At 39.9% G+C, this 18,650-nt stretch overlaps 1 protein-coding gene across 9 annotated transcripts in view; it reads right to left on the reverse strand.

The window, feature by feature from the left end:
• The window catches only part of PLCB4 (phospholipase C beta 4), a 368,787-nt gene that overhangs the window by 225,713 nt on the left and 124,424 nt on the right, over window positions 1-18,650 (reverse strand). For all 9 annotated transcript variants that reach the window (XM_084887441.1, XM_084887443.1, XM_084887446.1 and 6 more), the window contains one exon: window positions 7,708-7,767. The gene's annotated coding sequence lies outside the window, so the exon portion shown is untranslated. The remainder of the gene's footprint in view (window positions 1-7,707; window positions 7,768-18,650) is intronic.

The raw sequence follows: 18,650 nt of genomic DNA on the forward strand, positions 1-18,650 counted from the left end.
AGAACAGCAGCAGCTGTGTGTAGTCCAGAATCCTCAGAAATGTCACTTTGTAAAGTGCTAGGGGGCAGAGCATCATTAGGTAGAAGGCCCTTAAAGTGAGGACAGTGTGGTATCTGGAGCCCCTCAGTGCCTGGCCTTTGCTTTACATCTGTACAAAGAGCAGGAGGCTATTGAGGTGAACAAAGAGGCAAGTTAACTAGAAATTAGTTCTGAGCACAATGAATGTCCACGGAAAAGGAAATGGGAATGAACATACTGAATATTTACAAGACAGATCCTATAAATGCACCATCTCTGTACATATTTCCTTCCAAAAACCAATGGAATACTTCCTACCATGCCATAATGCATCCAGACAGATGAGAAATTATGAGTCACTAGAAGCATCTTTGGTTTTTCAAGAAACTTCTAATTGATTAAGGGAAGTGTGCTTGACATCTATTTTTCTTTTTATTATTTTATTTTTATTTATTTCAGAGAAGGAGAGAGAGAGAGAGAGAGAGAGAGAGAGAGAGAGAGAGAGAGAGAGAGAGAGAGAGATCAATGATGAGAGAATCATTGCTTGGCTGCCTCCTACACGCCCCCTACTGGGGATCAAGGCCACAACCTGGGCATGTGCCCTGACCAGAAACCAAACAGTGACTGCCTGGGTTATTAGTAGATGCTCAACCACTGGGTTTTCTATATTGCCATTAGCTCAATAGAAGCTCTTTAATATATCTCCAAAGAGAAATTATCCAAATTCTAGACCTCTGTATTATTATTTGAGGAGTATAAACACACTACTCTGCAACTGTTTCTTGCTGCTTATTTTTTATGAGTTTTGCTTTCTCCCAGCTACCTGAGCACTCACTGTAAAACCATACTTCCTCCCGTCATATGAGAAGGGTCAATGGATCATGTCAGCACTTTCACCACAGAAGTAACTGAGGTCCTCCTCAAACCGCTTTTTCCCCGATTTTGTGACACTGGATTCTTCCCACAGACCACAAAATATGGCCAGGAATGAAGCAGCTGATCTTCAAGGTGGTTATGGCCCAAGGTCACTGGCTGGCTTCTCTCCTGGGAGGGTTAATTTTAGTCCTCGGGCCTCAGCAGCTGAGGACAGTAAAGACCAGATGCTGCTCCTCTTTTATTTCCGAAAAATAAATCAAAACTTCTCAAATGCAACCGTGTCCACCGGCTTTTGACAGTTTATTGATAAATAAAAATAGTAGGAAATAAACAGAAAGCTAAATTGAATTTGTGTATTTCTTTTCCTTCCCTCTTACAGAAACAGACCAAACAAAGCAAACATTTCCATTACGGATGAAAAAAACACCCTATTTTAGGTCTGGAAAGAATTCAGGATGCCCAAGTCAAAATGGGAGAGTTTGAAATATGTGAGGGGATGAGAAATTCTGTCTTTAGAATAAGAAGTTATTGCTGTCACGCTCACAATGGCCCTGGGGAAATGACACAAAAGTGACTTTCACCATGACTTCAACAGTAGCATACTCACAAGCTACATGTGAAAAGCCCAGTCGAAGAAACTAAGAAATATAAGGAAAACAGCTAAAATGTCCTATGTTGTACAGTTAGTACTTTGCTAGTTTCTTCAAATCTTTTGGGAAACAAGCAAGAACACATAACATCATTAACACATACTTTTAAAAATTTGTGTTGAAACATTTTTTAGACTAAAAAATAGCATGCCTTAATTGTCTGCTAGGATATAAAACTATCATTCCTCCCCACCAATATATATCAGTATATAGTTTCCTTCTCTAACATTTTATTTTAAAAATGAAGTTGGTGGTTTTTAAGGAAAACAAACATATTCTTACCACTTTGTTTTTTTGAATATCTCACCATTTATTCACTCTTTATCTATCCACCAGCTCTTTTTTAAATGTACTTCATAGTAAGTAAGTTGCAGAATTCAATAACTTCATTACATTTAATCCTTTCCAGTTTAAGGTTGTGACTTTGCAAGAGGAAAGAGTGAGAGAAAAAGTGAAAGTTCATTATGCACCTAGTGTCAAGGCCCCAGATGAGGAAAAGACAGAATTCTGGCAAAAGATAAAAATGCTCCTATGAAAATCAGAAAGAAAAGGAGTTGGCAGAATGCTGCCTTACAAATGCTAGAAAAGTTATCTTTCAAGAGTCATGGTGTTGGTCCTATACCTTTCCTTCTCTTTCTAATCACTTTGGGAAAAGTGACTGCTGGCTCCTAACTGTTCACCTACCTGCCTGTCTGATCACCCCTAACCCCTCTGCCTGTCTGCCTACCTGATTGCCCCTAACTCCTCTGCCTGCCAGCCTGATCACTCCTACCTTACCCCCCTGCTGGCCTGATTGCCCCTAACTTGCTCCTCTGCAGGCCTGAGCCTCAGTCTGGCCTCCCTCTGTGGGAGGCAATCTGGCAGATCAGGGGAAGGCACCGCCTCCATTACCCCACTGCTGCTGCCACTGCTGGTCTGAGCCTGGGCCCTTCCACGCTATGCCTTGGCCCTTCAAAGCCACTGCGGCTTTGTCTGGAAGGTTGTCCAGAAGATGTCCGCTCTAATTAGCATTTTATCCTTTTATTATTCTAGATGTTTTTTATTGTTGATAGTATTATAGATATTCCATTTCCCCTCCTTTAGTCCCCTCCTCCTACCCTCTACCCTCCTTTCAAGTCTTCACTATGCTATTGCCCATGTCCATGGACTATGCATATAAGTATATAAGTTCTTTGGTTTATCTCTTCTCATCCCCTCAACCCCACATCAATGTATGTCAGTCTGTTTCATGCCTCCATGCTTTGGGCTTTATTTTATTGGTCAATTCATTTTGTTCATTAGATTCCACAAATAAGTGAGGTCATGTGATATTCATCTTTCTCAGATTGGCTTATTTCACTTAGCATAATATTTTCCAGGTCCATCCACGACTTTTACTTTTTTTAATGAAGATACAAGGAAATTTTAAATTGGACATACTGCTCACATGACATTTCTACAGGACCATACTTTTGTTCTATACTCTTTGAAGGTGCCCAAAGAAACACTATATATTCTCCAAAAAGTTCATGAAAATACTTTCAAAAGCAAAGGGGAAACTTTAGAAAATGAAGTATTAAAGGATGGTTCAAATAGATGAGAATGAAAAATAACAGAGTAAATATGTATGTTTCTAACAAGAATGATTGCCAATCATATAATCAGACAATACCCTTGCCTCTTTTTCAGGGCACTGAAATAATTACCCATTATGATATCCATTTAAGAAAAGCTTTGGAATTTCGAATATTATTTGTTTTTACTCTAACAAATACACAATTCTATTCATGGAAAATAACCTAGGTGTCTCTCAAACTGGAATCACTTTAAAACTCAGATATTTGAAGCAGTAGCTCATTACCTTCACAAGGGAAGAAGATGAATTCATAGAGCTTCTGAGAGTGCTTAATTTGCACCTGGAAATGGTCTTACACAGTGATTTTCAAATGGTGTGCAGCAAGAGACACACTAGTGTGCCTCAAGAATTTTTAAAACATGCAATACCTGACTATTTAGTCAGGGCACTCACTTCTTTTCACTTAGATTGTCAAATACAAAAATGACAACAGCCAGCACAATATCCATCCAGGGTGAATGAATCAAAATTAAACCTCAAAAATAATTTTTTGTGTATCACAGAATTTTAATAATTAGTTTTTGTGTGTTGTGAGATGAAAAGGGTTAAAAATTGCTGGTCTAAGGGATGAAAATGTGCCGATAGGTGAGGATGTGAGTGAAATGGCATGGGGTTAGGTAGAGAAGACACTCCCATGTTCTGTCCAGATGTCACTGGGTCCCTCTCAACTGTCCTGTGTGCTCACATCCCAGCTTAGGCATGCTTTGCTTCTAAGAGATGGTCCTGGCAAGTTTCTTCTTAAGGGGACACCCTTCAACTATGGAAGCTACTTTTCATTTGTAGATGCAGAGTCAAGGGCTCCCAAGTTTACAGCCCCTCTCCCACCAGCCCCCAACTGGTGCTGTAATGGAAAAGCCCACCCCCTTACCCTGAGCAGAAGAAACAGACTCTCAGGAGCAATTATGCTTCAAAGCTGCCCCAGGGATCAGCCTGAGACAGGGACTGTGCGCAAGTCATCCCTCTGCTTGGATTTTCCCCTTTCCTTTCCATCTGCAACTCACTAGTTTCTCCCAGGAGCCCGCCCTAATGAAACACTCATGCAGAAATCCACATCTTGGGTTTGCTTCTGGGGAGCTCAACCCAAGACTCCTGTCATCATGAATGGGCTCTAAGGAAACAGGAAGCCTAATTATTGTTCCATGAATAAAAGTTTCTAGAACACAACACAGTTTAAAGCAACTGCACTCTTCACTTTTTAGTAAGAAGACTCTTTGTTACTAAAGATCATTGTAGTAGCCCAAAACCTAGGTCCCAGATCTAGAAAAACGATGCTAATGCTGGCACAACACATGCATCTCTAGGCATGAGGGTCATCAAGATGGTGTGGAAGGCTCCAAAGCAGAGGTAAAAACAAAGAGGAGTCAACGTGAAAGTTTGTTGAGTGTTAAATCTGACAGTCATGTTATAAATTCTGTAAGTAATCAATCCTTAATAAAAACAATTCAAAATCATTCAGAAAGGAAGAAAGAGATCCCCAACAGTAAGTAAAATTTTCAAAAGAATAATACATCTTCCAAACTGAAAACTACGACCCAGCCAGTGGCTCAGGGGTTGAGCATCGACCTATGAACCAAACTGAAAACTACAGGAGAGAAGTATCAAGGGTTGTTGTTTGTTCTTTGCATGAAACTTGAAGACAGTGTTTGGTTTGACCAGATTAATAAATTCCTCTTTACCAACTCATTCTGAAGCCAGATGTAATGGTGAGAATTCATCCCCAAATACTCATTTTGTTCTCAATATAAATATTTGTCTATTTTAGGAGTTTATTGCCTAACACTGACAAAAAGTTAAGTTGAATGAAACATAAATAAGCAAAATCTAAAATATACATTTTGCCATTACAGGAATTAAAATATATTCTGAATGCCTATTATAAACGAAACTAGAGTCCCAGTGCACAAATTTGTGAACCGGTAGGGACCCTCAGGGTGGCCTGTGGTGATCCCCTCAGCTCGAGTCCCAGGCTCACAGCCCCACCTGGTACCCTGCCTTGGCCTGGCGCCCCACCCCCTTAACCTGCTCCACCATCCCACCTGCGGGGCGATTGATCAGGGCCAGGCCTCCACCCCCCACCCCACACATCTCTCTCAGAGCCTGGGAGCCAGGCAATTGCCCACACCTCTACTGCCAGTCACCTTCTGTGGGGCGATGGGCAGGGCAATTGGACGCCACTTGAACCCTCCTTGGCCTGGCACTGCCCGCTCACCAACTCCACCATCCCGCTGCACTTCTACTGTTGTCAGGGCCCATTAGGGCCAGCAGTGCCGCAACTACCACCTACCACCTACTGCCAGTGCCGCATCACTGTTGCCCACCATGTTTCGTGCCAACCCTTGGTGGTTAGCGTACATCCTAGCAAGAAGTCGAACTCCCCGTTGAATGACCTCCAGAGGGGACAATTTGCATATTAGGCTTATATTATATAGAGTAGTCCTAAAAAAAATACCATTTGGAACTAATGCACAGCCCACTGTTGGAATCATGGGGAAATAAAACAGATGTTTAAGACACAGCGAGAAAAGTTTTTCAGTCTAGATGTTTCCAATTTTAAGTATGAGAAGACATTATAAAAAATAAAAAAAATCAGATTTCAGTTCAATGTTTAAAAACCTCCAAAATACAAGTTATCCAATAACACTACATTGGTAGAGTAGAATGTTTTTGTCTTTAGGAGAGGACATGAAAAATATACGATAATTTTTTCTGTGAGAGGAGGCTAAGATTAACACAAATATGACAACAACCTGGTGACATGTGGGGTGCCAGATCCAATCAGGTTCCACTAGCTCTGGGGAGCCAAGAGAAGCCCACAGGCTGTTAGCCATTCCAGGACCTGATCACCCCAAGTCTTTGTAAAATCAAATACGCAACATTTAGTCCACTTAGTATACAATCAACTTCTAAGCTCTGGTGGTTGAGTTTTATTTTTATTTTTTTGGATGCTTGAATTGAGTGTTTATTTTCATTAAGCACACAATTCTTAATAGGAATCATTTCTAATAAAGCCTATGAAGAATTACCTACTTGTAAGGGTAGTACAACTATTATGCAGAGAAACTGCACAGTCCAGAAAAATATAACAAAAAAGACTAAAAAGGATATTTCACATCTATACTGATTTAGAGTCCCTAAAAAATTATTCAGCTCCCTTCCTACCCCCAACTCTCGTTTGCCTGCTAAAACATGGTTTATGAATCATCCTTGGGGAACAGGAAAGTATAGTGCACTTGACTAAAAATAGGTAGGAACATTCGATAATAAATCTACTTTCTTGATATGCTTGTGTCATCATTAAATGCTGATCACTAAGAGAAGTGTGATCTTTTCTGCCCCTCACAGAAAGGCCGGAAGAAAATCAGCCCCAGGCCCTGCCAGAAAGTAATGGAGTGTCTGACTTGACATGCACATGGCCAAGAAAATAACACTGATTTTAAATGCCTGGGACTTGAAGCTCACTTGTGGGGATCAACAGTGAGGTTGCTGGTTATCTTTTTCATGTGATCACTATAAAATGACTGCTTATCCCTTGAAGTAATAAATGATACATAGTCTATTTTTTTTATTTTATTTACAACAGCAATTAGAAAATAGCAATTTGATTAAGGGGTCAGACAAGAACCACCTCTCATATCCACTATGATTCTGGCTCCAGCATTAAGTTATCTATAAAAATAAAAGAGTAATATGCAAATAGACCAAATGGCCAAACAGCGGAAGGACTGTCCAGAAGACTACACTATGACATCCACTGGTGCCAGGCCAGCCAAGATGGTGCAATGCGATTGGTCGGTGGCCCGGCCATCACCCCACGATCTCCCTGCAGAGGGAGGCAAAGGCCACCAGCGGTGGGGCGATCAATCAATTGGGGGGTTCCATGGTTGCCCCAAAGAGGGAGGCCCAGGCCACCAACCAGTGGGGTGTGGTGGATGGGTGGGCCCTCTCTCTGAGGGGGTGATCCATCATGGGGCTCCTGGACTGTATGAGTAAGCAGGCCGGACTGAGGAGACCCCCATCCCCCCAGTGCACAGATTTCATGCACCGGACCTCTGTAGGTTATAAATATTGCACAGATAAAGATATTTGTTTACCATTTTAGCATTTCTTCAAAGGTTTGTAAAATGGTACTTGTGAGTGACACTGGGAAATTTTATTTACATCTTTCCACAGATAGTTTCCAACAAGTGGAGAGTGAATTCTGATAACGAACATGGTCATGATTTTTCATATCTGTGGGAATCTTCGAAAACATATCTGCACAGATTTGAAAACAAGTCACACATTTCTCCTTGGAAAGAATTGCAGAGAACAGTAACATAAATAAAATGTAGGGAAGATAGCAAGTAGAAATCTAGTAAAAGGTGACATGCCCAAGGTTGGTGGAATGAATAAACTGGAATCTAGAAAATGCCAGGAGAACAATGCTCCATCACATGAAGGAAAATGTCTGTGATTCTGTTTTGAGAAGTATTTCACATGGGACATCAGCCTGAAAGTTCTAGAACCCAGGAACTAGAAACTCTTTACCACAGTGTGCAGAGTACTCACCAGACGGCTCTGGACCAAGGGCGAGTGATGTCTGCTCAGTCAAGCTCCCAGCGCCGTCCTCTGTGAAGCAAGCAGACACAGACCAGAGAAACATCAATGCAAGAACTTGTCGAAATCTCATGGAAAGAAACAGCTCTTTGCATTTCAAAATCAGAATCTATAACTTTAAAGAATACATCAGAAAGATACATGAATAAATTAATGACATTTCTAAATAGATGACAAAAACATAGTCATTAAATCACAAATATAGGCTATTCCCAGCCTTTAGGGCTTACACACCCCATCTACTAAGCTGCTGATCTACAATTTACAGTCTTAACCTATCAGAATAATTAAATAGCCATTGAAGGACATGGTTATCGAAAATCTTCTAAAATTGGTAGAACGATCTTTTCCTGATTAACAGTAAAATGCTCTCAGTCAGATGAACTATAATTGTAAGAAACAGTGTGTCCTTTCAAAGAAGAGCAGTGCTGAAAAGGAAAGATTTACAATGAATTGCATCAATCTACCAGGAGTCATGTTCTATGTGTATGTACTTCTGAATTGTCTTTTATAAGTTGTTTGTGCAGACTCTGGATATGGCATTGGATTTCTGGTTGATTGAAGTTTGGATTTCAAGACTTTCCAAGATAGGATACAGGGGGAGTTCCAGGGCATGTCTGAAGTACATAAAAGTAAGAGGAAGCTAATTTGCATCTGGGAAGGTAGAAGCAGAAAAAAATCGCAGTTGAGACCTGGGAAGATGATGTCTATAAAACTTGAATTGGGGTTTTGTGAAAATCATTATCTACATATGGATATGTCTACAGTAAGATCCCATGTAGAATGGTACCTCCCTACCTTGCAAGAAATTGCCATTAACAAGAAAATAGTGAACCTGAATCTATGTAGAAAGATATGGGGGAAAAAATCCAGGTCATAATATTAATTAAAAAAAAAACCCTCAAGTAGAATATATATATATTATGATCCCATTGTGCTAAGATAAACCTCACTAATCAAAAAAAAAAAAAACAGACAAGAACACTGTTATATGCAAAAACATATCAGATAACAAGAACTGCCTCTCAAAAACTTGCATTGCAGGAACATAAAAAAGGGTCTTTGCATCTTAACCTAACATTTAAATATTCTGGAATATTCTACTTTGAAATTGAAAAAGGAAAAAATCCAGTTAATCCCAAAATCTCTATAGAAAGGAATGTTCCATTTTACATATACAAAATTAGAGAATATAAAGCAGGATGTACACTTACATTACTGCTTTAGTGAATATTTACTAAGGTTCAGGCTCTAAGCATGGATTGCATCATATTTATTTTAATCCATAGAAAAACTCTTAAGTATATGTAGTGTGATTTTTCCCATTTCATAGAAGTTGGGTGAGTTTTCAAGATTCACACAAAGTTGGCATTCAAACCCAGACATACTGACCCATGATTGCCTCCATGACTTTGCCCCCTCCTTGGCATTTACCATATTTTCAATATTACATTTATATTTGTAAGGATGTATTAATATAATACTGTAAATTCCATGAATACATGATTATTTGTGTATTAAAAAACCATTATGTATATCCCCCAGCACCCAGTATAATGCCTAGCACATGGTAAGTGCTCAATACATCTTTTTTGAAGGGATTAATAATTAAGTGTGCCCCCCTCCCCGCCCACTCCCCGCCGGAGATGGGAAGTTGAACTACATAAATGTTTTATGCCTCTTGGGGCTGTGAAACAAGCTGAATTAAAAAAAAAAAAAAAAAAAAAAAAAAAAAAAAAAAAGCCCACTGATTAATGACCCTGTCAACTCCTCATTTTGAGAAACTACTTGTTGCCCAAGTCTTTTTGCAACTAGAGACTAAAGACTGGACACGTTTTCCCTTTTTTTTCTCTAATTCTCTAGTGACTATCCCACATAAACACATAAAACTGATGCATTTTTCCATAAGCCTTTCTAATTCTGTGCATGACTGAAATATGGCAACATTTGAGAAAGCCAATGTTGAAATACTCAACTACAGAGAAGTGAAGCAGTATATGTAAACAGTTTATCATGAACTATTTAGCTACTGGCATACACACGAGGCAAACTACTGTAACTGATTTATTGTTGTAGTCATATGTAAATCAAGGCTTCAATCTACTTTTTCATTCTTTTATTACTCTTAAGTGTTGAAGGCTATAAATAAGGTCTTTGATAAAGGAGAGAGGATAGGGGTATTTGTGTCTGTGAATATCTGTGAGTGTTTATGTGTCTCTGTGTATAACACTCAAAAGAGGAAAGATATTTAAAAAAAAAAAAAAGAAGAAGAAGAAAACCGAATAAATAGATAAAATCTCCAAATCCCCGATCCTATTAGTGTTGGTATTAACAAAAGTTGTTTTTATTCAACAAGGATGTGGAGACTATTCAATCAGACAGTCTACTCAAAAAATAAATAGTGCTGGGAAAACTGGATAGCTACGTGCAAATGAATAATGGTGGACTCCTACTTTGCAGCACACACACAAAATAGCTCAAAATAGATCATAAATTTAAATGTAAGAGTGAAAATGAACAAGGTCCCTTACTAGAACAGGGGCAGATAGAACAACCCAGCCTTGACCTGGCCTAGCTGCATTGTATAGACCAGGAAATTAGGTAGCCCAGGGTGGTGATAGAGAGGAGTCTGGGGAGAGGTTGTGGGTAGGGAGTTCATCATCCAGATACAGAAAGAAAAATTATAAAATAAAATAAAATGTAAGAGCTAGAACTATAAAAGTCTCAAGAGTAAATAAAAGTACAAACAGAGGGGTTGGGCCACTGGCCACCCACATAGTTGAAAATCCAAGTATGACTTAAGTTGGCCAGCCACATACCACCTTCCCTATTATAGATGGAAAATACAGTTGGCTTTGAACCAAGCACATTTAGGAACCTTTGAAACACTCAGGTTCTAAATCTGCATTGTTCAAGGGTCAACTGTACATACTTGAGACCCTGGGTTAGGCAATGGTTTCATAGATATCAAAAGCACAAACAACAAAAGAAAATATAAAGTGGACTTGAGCAAATTAAAAACTTTGTGTTCCCAAGGTCACCATTAGGAAAGTGAAAACACAACCCACAAAATGGGAGAAGATGTTTTTGCAAATCCTATACATATTATCTACGTACCATTCTAAAATAGCTGTATTTTACATGTAAACTGCGCCATTAATGTAAAATATCTCCCCATGGACCATCTGAGGGAATGTCTCCCACTACAGAAACCAATGCGATGGTAGATAGTGAAACGACCACAAATGCTGTCCTGTCCCCTTGCAGCCTGCAATGTCCCATCAAGAGGTGGGACTATTTCTCCATCCTTTGCATTTGGACTTGACCACATGACTTGATTTGTAGTTGATACACAGCAGAGGCTGAAAAGTCTTGTACATTGGGTCCTGCCCTCTGACTTTCTTGCAAACTTGAGACCGTCATGTGAACCAAAACAAATGGTTATTGATTTAGGCCACCACGGTTTGAAGAGATTCATTATGATGCACAAATTCAGATGTAAGTGTTCTCTCACATTGTGTTTGTTTGCAAAGCAATAATTTTCATGTTCAGTAGTAAATCAGAGTGAAATGACCTCTGCTTTGGTTCAGTCTTGCTCAATTATTCTTCACTTGAAAAAAGAATCTCAATGTTAAATTTTTTGGGTAGGGTATTAGTGCTAATCCTTTTGTGTGTGATATATACAGGGTATGGAAAAAGTGGGTTTATAGCTGTCAGTATATGAAACACAGTTTATTCTTGTATATTATTTATCAATTACTGTATTATTTTCCAAATGAAAACTACTTTTGCCCCACCCCCTGTACACTGCATGTACATTATCACTTCGATTTATGAAAAATAGCATCATTTTTCTATTGAAGTTATGTCACAATAATTTATGATTATTTACCATAGCAATGTTACCATCTTATCAGAGTTATTTACCAGATAGATCTTATTTTAAAATAAATATATTTAACTGGAAAGTATGAATGAGTTCAGATGAAAGATAGATTTGGCTAAGTTCATAAAAGTGGCTCCTGGATAACCCAAGTTTAGAACCCAGTGGTCTAGACAATGCTTCTCAAACTTGACCATACATACAGATCACCAAGGTAGCTGATTGAAATGTGGATTCTGTTTGAGACAGGTCTGATGTGGGAAGAAGACTCCACTTCTTTAATTATCCCTAAGCTGATGTTAATGCTGCTGGTTCCAGAGCAGCTCTGAGTAGCAAGCATGGGGAGAAAGTCAAACATCTGGCAATCAGTTAAAGCTGAGCACAATCATGTACCAGCTGTGTGGTCTCAAGCACCTGACTTCACCACTCTGAAACCATCTTCTCATCTGTGAAAGGCAGGTGATGTTAGGACATCTGAGACTCCTGGGACAGGGTGAAATTCAATGGGACATGCAAGGCATGCAGGATACTACTTCCATCAAGAAGGACTCTATTTCCACTTTGTTCTCCCTCAGAGCTAGTGACTTCCAAAGCAGTCCTTCAGTGGAATTGTAGGTTAACAAAAGGGAAATGGCTGGGCCACAGGGACTTTACATTAGCTCAGATGTAGCCATGTCACAACATTAAAAGTCATAGGATCTCAGAATCCCCTTTCACCAATGCAATCACATTTGACATTTTCACATGTTGTGTGAATATGTTTATGTCTCCTCAATGTCACTCAACAAATAGAGCGGATGCTGTGTGTTAGACACTGTTCTCAGCTCTGAGGATACAATAGTGAGCAAAGCAAATAAAACTGAATCCTCGCCAAGCCCACACCCTCCAATCCTCTCAGTTTCCCAAATTGCTCACATGTTCTCACCCCTCCAGGTTGCCCTGAAGGAGAGGCTGCTGAGGGTGTATCTGGCCACTATGTGCTTACATGTCCCAATGGCCATCTTTTAAAGTTTGAGCTGGCATTAACATGTTTTAATGGGAGATTTCACATACACCTCTGCAACCCCAGTTTCTCCTGGAAATCTGGGAGATTTGGCAACATGGACCTAGAGTGCTTTAGATAAGCCATCGATAACTGAGAGGCCGATCTCCCCTGTTAGTGCTCCAGTTCCCCACAGCCCCCACCCTCCTTGGGTACCCCATTCCCCACAGTCTCCACCCTTCCAATCACTTCCACTGAGACAATTCCCTCACCTCTGTTCTGCTCTCCCCATATTCTCCTTCCCTGCCACTGAGCACTAAGTGAATGGCATAGTAACCAACACTTATAAATATGGAAGTGGATTCTACCTTCCAATTCCAAGGATTTTTTCTTTGACCATAATGCAATAACTCTCTCCCAGGAGAGCAATTTAACAATTCCTTTGCCCTTCGTAAGTCTAAAGCTGCCAATATGAGAATCTAAATCTGCCCAGAAAACTCACAGCTTCTGTACCTGCCACTCCTGTGGCTAACTGGCTCTAAAATGCACAACGGGGAGCTCTTTGTAGGAGCTTCTTATGAATTACTTTATGGATTTTTTTTTTTTCTCGCTAAGTAATGGTGATTGCTTTGCAATTACACACCTGTATTCTGCCTGGTGTTCTATGACTGCACAAAAAACTGCCACAAAATCCATGGCATGAAACAATTCATGTGTGTTAGCTCTGAGTACTGTAGGTCTCGGTTGGGATCATTGCTGCGTTCTGTCCAGTGACTTGCAAGGCTAAAATCAAGGTGTCTGCTAGCCTATCTTCCTTTCTGAAGGCTCCGAAGAATTATCCGCTTCCAAGGCTATTAGCTGGTTTTACCTCCTTGTGGTCAAACAGTCAAAGGGTTAAAGGACCCGTTTCCTTGCTGGCTAGCCACTAAGGACCACTCCCAGGTCCTAGATGACACCCACACTCATTGCCACAAGCTCCCACCATCCTTAAGCCAGTGATGAAGAATCTCCCTTGTATGGAATCACTCTCTCTGTATCTCTCTTTGGTCCTGTTTAGGGGCTGAGCTGATTAGAACAGTCCCACCCAAGGTAAGCTCTCATTCTTAAAGTCAATTGGCCATCTAAGGTAACCTAACTACAGAAGTGACATCCCATCGTAGTCACAGTGCTGCGGTTATACAGGACGCGTACACCAGGGGGCGCAAGTCTTGGGCCATCTTGGAGTTCTGTCTAGAATACCTAGTAATTGCCACCGTGCACTTGTCATCCGTATGCATTTCTCTTCTCAGGTTGGGAACCAAGGCTATCTCATAAGAAAAGTTAACTGGCCAGTAGGAAGGATAAACAGAAGTTAAAACCAGAGAGTTTATTTGTAACAATTCTCCTATCCATCACTAAAGTAGCCAATCTAACTCTGAGAATGCATGTTCTTCACCAAATTCCAAATCTATATGAAATGTTTTCTCTCCTTTAATTCAAACTGAACCTTGTGAACCTGGCTGTCTAGAAAACTGACATTCTAGAAGGAGGAGGGAGAGGAGATGAAAAACAAACATATACCTACCGGTATTACCCAGAAGGACAAATGAAGTGTACTTAATGGCAAGTATCCAAATAACACCAGAGGCTGACATTTCTTAGTTACATTATATTTTCTAATGTTTAAAATTACACTGCATTTCCTAAATTCAACCCATTGAAATCCTTTTTCATTCAACTGACTTCATTATTTGGAAGTTACATAGAGAGAATACACAATCACACTAATACGTACAGGGAAAGGGTAAATATAACGAAAAGCATACTTAATACATCCACAAGCACATGGCATATTAAGTTAGGTTTAACAGGAAAATACAATAAAACTGTTTAAGAAACCTCCCTTCAAAAACTGTTTGGTTAGGGAGCAAAACATCCTGACAGGTTTGGAAGTAAATATTGACAATAATAATAATTGCCAATTAATGAGAAATTACTATGTCCGTATTAAATCTCATCAAACTCGATAGGCAGATATTTTTTACAGATGAGGATGCTGAGGCATAGAGGGGTCCCTTATCCAGAGATATAAGGCAAGGAAACAAAGGAACATGACTTTACACCTGATGATCTGGCTCCAGGTCCCTTCTTCTTAACTGCATCTGCCAGTGCGTCCACCTGAGCTTCCACCCTGTGAGAGAGAAGTGCCTTCTCCACCGGTTATATAGCACAGGGTGGTAGCCGAGAGCCTGTGCGTTCCACTCCAACAGATCTGGCTCTCGTCCAAGGCCAAGAAGAGAGTGGGATGGTGCAGCCTGGCCACGGGTTGTATTTCTATAATTTGCATAAAGACACCCTCTATACCAGAAGCAGTTTTGTCCAAGGAAGCCTAACTTCTCTTAAAAAAAATAATCCAGGCATTCCTCTAACCCCTGTGTCTTTATTTAGAAGGGGAGAGAGAAACATAATTGATTCCTTCTTTCTTTTTTATACCTTTTCCATGATCCTACATTTTGAAATCGAGAGCTTATGAAACGATGGGAACAAAGCAAAAGCTAACATTAGAAGCAAAGTAGGAAAACCACATATTCCCCTTTATATTATAGAGAAGAAAGTGAGCTTTCCTCAAGGTAATAAGAAAAGATAAGTCTGTAGTTCAATAACTGTAAACCTTTTCCATTAACTCCACCTAGCCAAAGTGGGGGCAGCATTGTACCGGGGTGTCACCAGCCACCAGTAGCGTAGACAGCAAGAAACCCAGGCTTAGCAATGAGAGTAATCCGTCACTGGTGGAGCTGGGGTGGGTGAGGAACACAGTATTACATCCTGACATTTGCACTACAGACCCACTTGCTTTCAGTGACTCATTGTGACAACAAGGTTGGACAAACCTATGTGTTAGGTGGTATTTACTCAGTGATTGTTCCTGGTCATTCAAGGCATGACCAAGGACTGTGACCTGGCCAGGGCCCTCTGCGTGAAGAGGTGAGAGATTCCAACTACACTTTAATCAGGCCTCTTTATGTTCCTTCTATGGTTCAATTTCAGCTCCAGTGTTCCAGTGGTCACATAGCAGAAATCGCAGAATTATACATTTATTTTCTCAGAAAAACCTCCCTTGAATCTGATGTGTTGATCCCTTGTTTGGGATCTTGGTTTTTACACAGTTTTGTAAAACTACATAAATTGACTTAAAATTGTCATGCACTGCAGCCAGAGTGCTCACACTTGCTTGAGATCAGACATTAGCCTCAAGGTCCTTAATAGCCCATAGTATCAGTGATCCCTCAGAAAACAAAAGTAGGGTCTTAGTTTCAGAAACTTGGATATATGCCAACCCAGGTAATTGTCCTCTGCCTACCTAATTTCCCCAGGCAATTTTAATTGAAAATGGTATTATCCTGTACTTCAGCTCTAATCTGCTCAGTCTTAAGTGTCCCTGTGTCCTGCTTCTTGCCTCCATCCTAAGCTAGCTGAGATGGTTTCTTTTTAAAGCTTAAGCTGAAAAAAAAAATGTTTCTGAATCTCCCAAGGGGGAAAATATCAGATAAATATGAGCCATTTAATTAGTCTCAAATCAAGGTACTGAATACTGTTGGCAGTGGTTGCAAGACACCCTCCTTGTTGCCTAACCTTATGAAAAGTTTCTTTTGTAGGCAGAAACACAGAAGTTTTCTTGCTGAAAAACTTACCAAAAAATGGGAGGGGTAAGGTGGAGAGGGAAAAGGATACTGAGAGGATTTCACTCTCCTGAAATGATTTTAAAAGGTTCTGTGCCCTTGTTCATTTCCAAATAACCTGATTTAAAGTTAGCATAACAAAATGCACAATTTAACACATGCCCAAAATTCAATGAAAATGCAAGGGAAATGTGCATGTTGAATACTTCCAATGTAGCATGCAATTACAACGGAAGCCACTCATGTAACTGAGTTACATATGGGATTTAAACTTTCCAGTAGCACCAGTATAAAAGTACAAAAGAAATATAGAATATTACTAAGCAATAAAAAGGAAAGAAATGCTAACACAACAAATTGGATGGCTATTAAGGAAATTTTGATGAGTGAAAAAAGCTAATCTCAAAGGTTACATACTATATGATTCTATTTATATGACATTCTTGAAATGACCAAAAGCAGGGTCTTAGTTTCAAATTATTAATTCTCAGGAGTTAAGGAGGTGAGAAAAGGAGGAAGATGGCACGGGGGATTCTTGTGATGGAATTCTATATTTTGACTATGGTGATCATAAGAATTTATATAGGTGATTCATTGCAAAATTAATAACTAATTACTATTAAAGAGACTTCTGACCCCCTGGCAATGGGCAAAGAGACACCTGATTGGTGGTGTTGCTCTTATATCAATCAGGGGCAAGCAGATGTACAGTCCTTAGTTCATCCTAGCTTGATGTCTATGTCGGTGGCCAGAGCTATTTCATGCCTGAGGCACATAGAAGAAGAAAAAAAACTTAAAATAAAATAAAGAACTTCTGGTATCTTCTAAGAAATAATACTTAACAAGAGTTTCAATAGCTACATATTTTTAAATATATTTTTATTGATTTCAGAGAGGAAGGGAGAAAGAGATAGAAACACCAATGATGAGAGAGAATCATTGATTGGCTGTCTGCTGCATGCCCCCCACCAGGGATCAAGCCTGAAATCTGAGCATGTGCCCAACCAGGAATCAAACCGTGAAATCTTGGTTCATATGTAGATACTCAAGCCCTGAGCCACCCTGGCTGGGCCCAAGAGCTATATTATATAGACTACAATCAAGGATTACATTTTTTAACTATTTTTGAGCCTTTGTAATGTTTTATGTTCTTTCTCTCACTTTCTCATTTCTCTATGGTGATTGAAAATATCTGACCACCAGGGGACAGATGTTCAATGCATAGAATCGGGCTCCCTCTGGTTTGAATTGGGCCTGTGTGATAGGGGCAAAACCAGCTATGTGACATCCCCCGGGGGGGTCTCAGATTGTGAGAGGGTGAAGACCAGGCCTAGAGACCCCATCAGTGCACGCCTGCATTGGGCCTCTAGTTTAAAATAAAGAGGCCCATTTGGGAGCAGGGTTGCTCTTCAGATCCAAGAAACTGTGAGACTCAATGTTCCTCTACAGACAGTCATGAAGGAGAAAGAAACAAGTGATAAGTGTGTGATAGCAGCTTTGAAAAAATACATAAAAATGAGGCCAAATCTCTTGGCACTCTGAAAAGTAAAGCAGGAGCAGACCTGGTTCTCAGACCAGGTCTAACAAGAAGCCCCGGGCTTACTCTCAAGAGACCAGGGCAATTTCCATCCCCATAGGAAGTGGGAATAGATGAAAAAACTATTCCCAAATGGAGCCTTAGGGAGTATAAAGAGAGTGGGTTTTGGAATGAGAGAGACCTATCTCTGAGAATACTCAATTAACCTCTCTCGGACCTAGTTTCCTTGTTTGCAAAGCAGCAAAATTATCTCCCTCACTCTTTGTTGTGAGGTTAAATGGGATAATACATGGAAAGTGCCTATCACATTCCCACAATCTGGAGTGGGTGTTCAATTACAGTCCTCGCCCACTCCTTTATTTCTGCTCTCAAATAATCATGCATGCAGAGAAAATGATCCGTGCAAATTAAACTAAGAATAGTAACATCAGAAACTCAAGAGCTATTGCTCTCTCGAAATGCCAGAGAGACAAACATTCCATCTTAATCTGTTGTGATTCACTTCTAATCTGCTGATAGGAAGCTGGTTTCATGATCAGTCTTGGTATATGTCACACTTGAGAAAGCTGTAGAAAGACAGGTACACCTAAGGTAAAGGACCCAAAATAGACTAGAAAAACGAAAACAAGTGGTTTCACTAGAAAACCATGACTGTTTTTTTAAAAAGAACCATTACATATTTGCATTCTTAGAAAATATCTTCCAGTCAGCAAGTGAGGATAGAAAAGGGAGTGTGGCATAGCGTACATGAACCAATCAAATGTCTGAAGTTTTCTTGGTATGAATTATGTAACTTTGATAGTGGTATTTATATTTGTCAAATATTTTTTTTTT

This window comes from Pipistrellus hanaki (assembly GCF_964339955.1).
Source record: "Pipistrellus hanaki genome assembly, chromosome: 6".
Classification (NCBI taxonomy): Eukaryota; Metazoa; Chordata; class Mammalia; order Chiroptera; family Vespertilionidae; genus Pipistrellus; species Pipistrellus hanaki.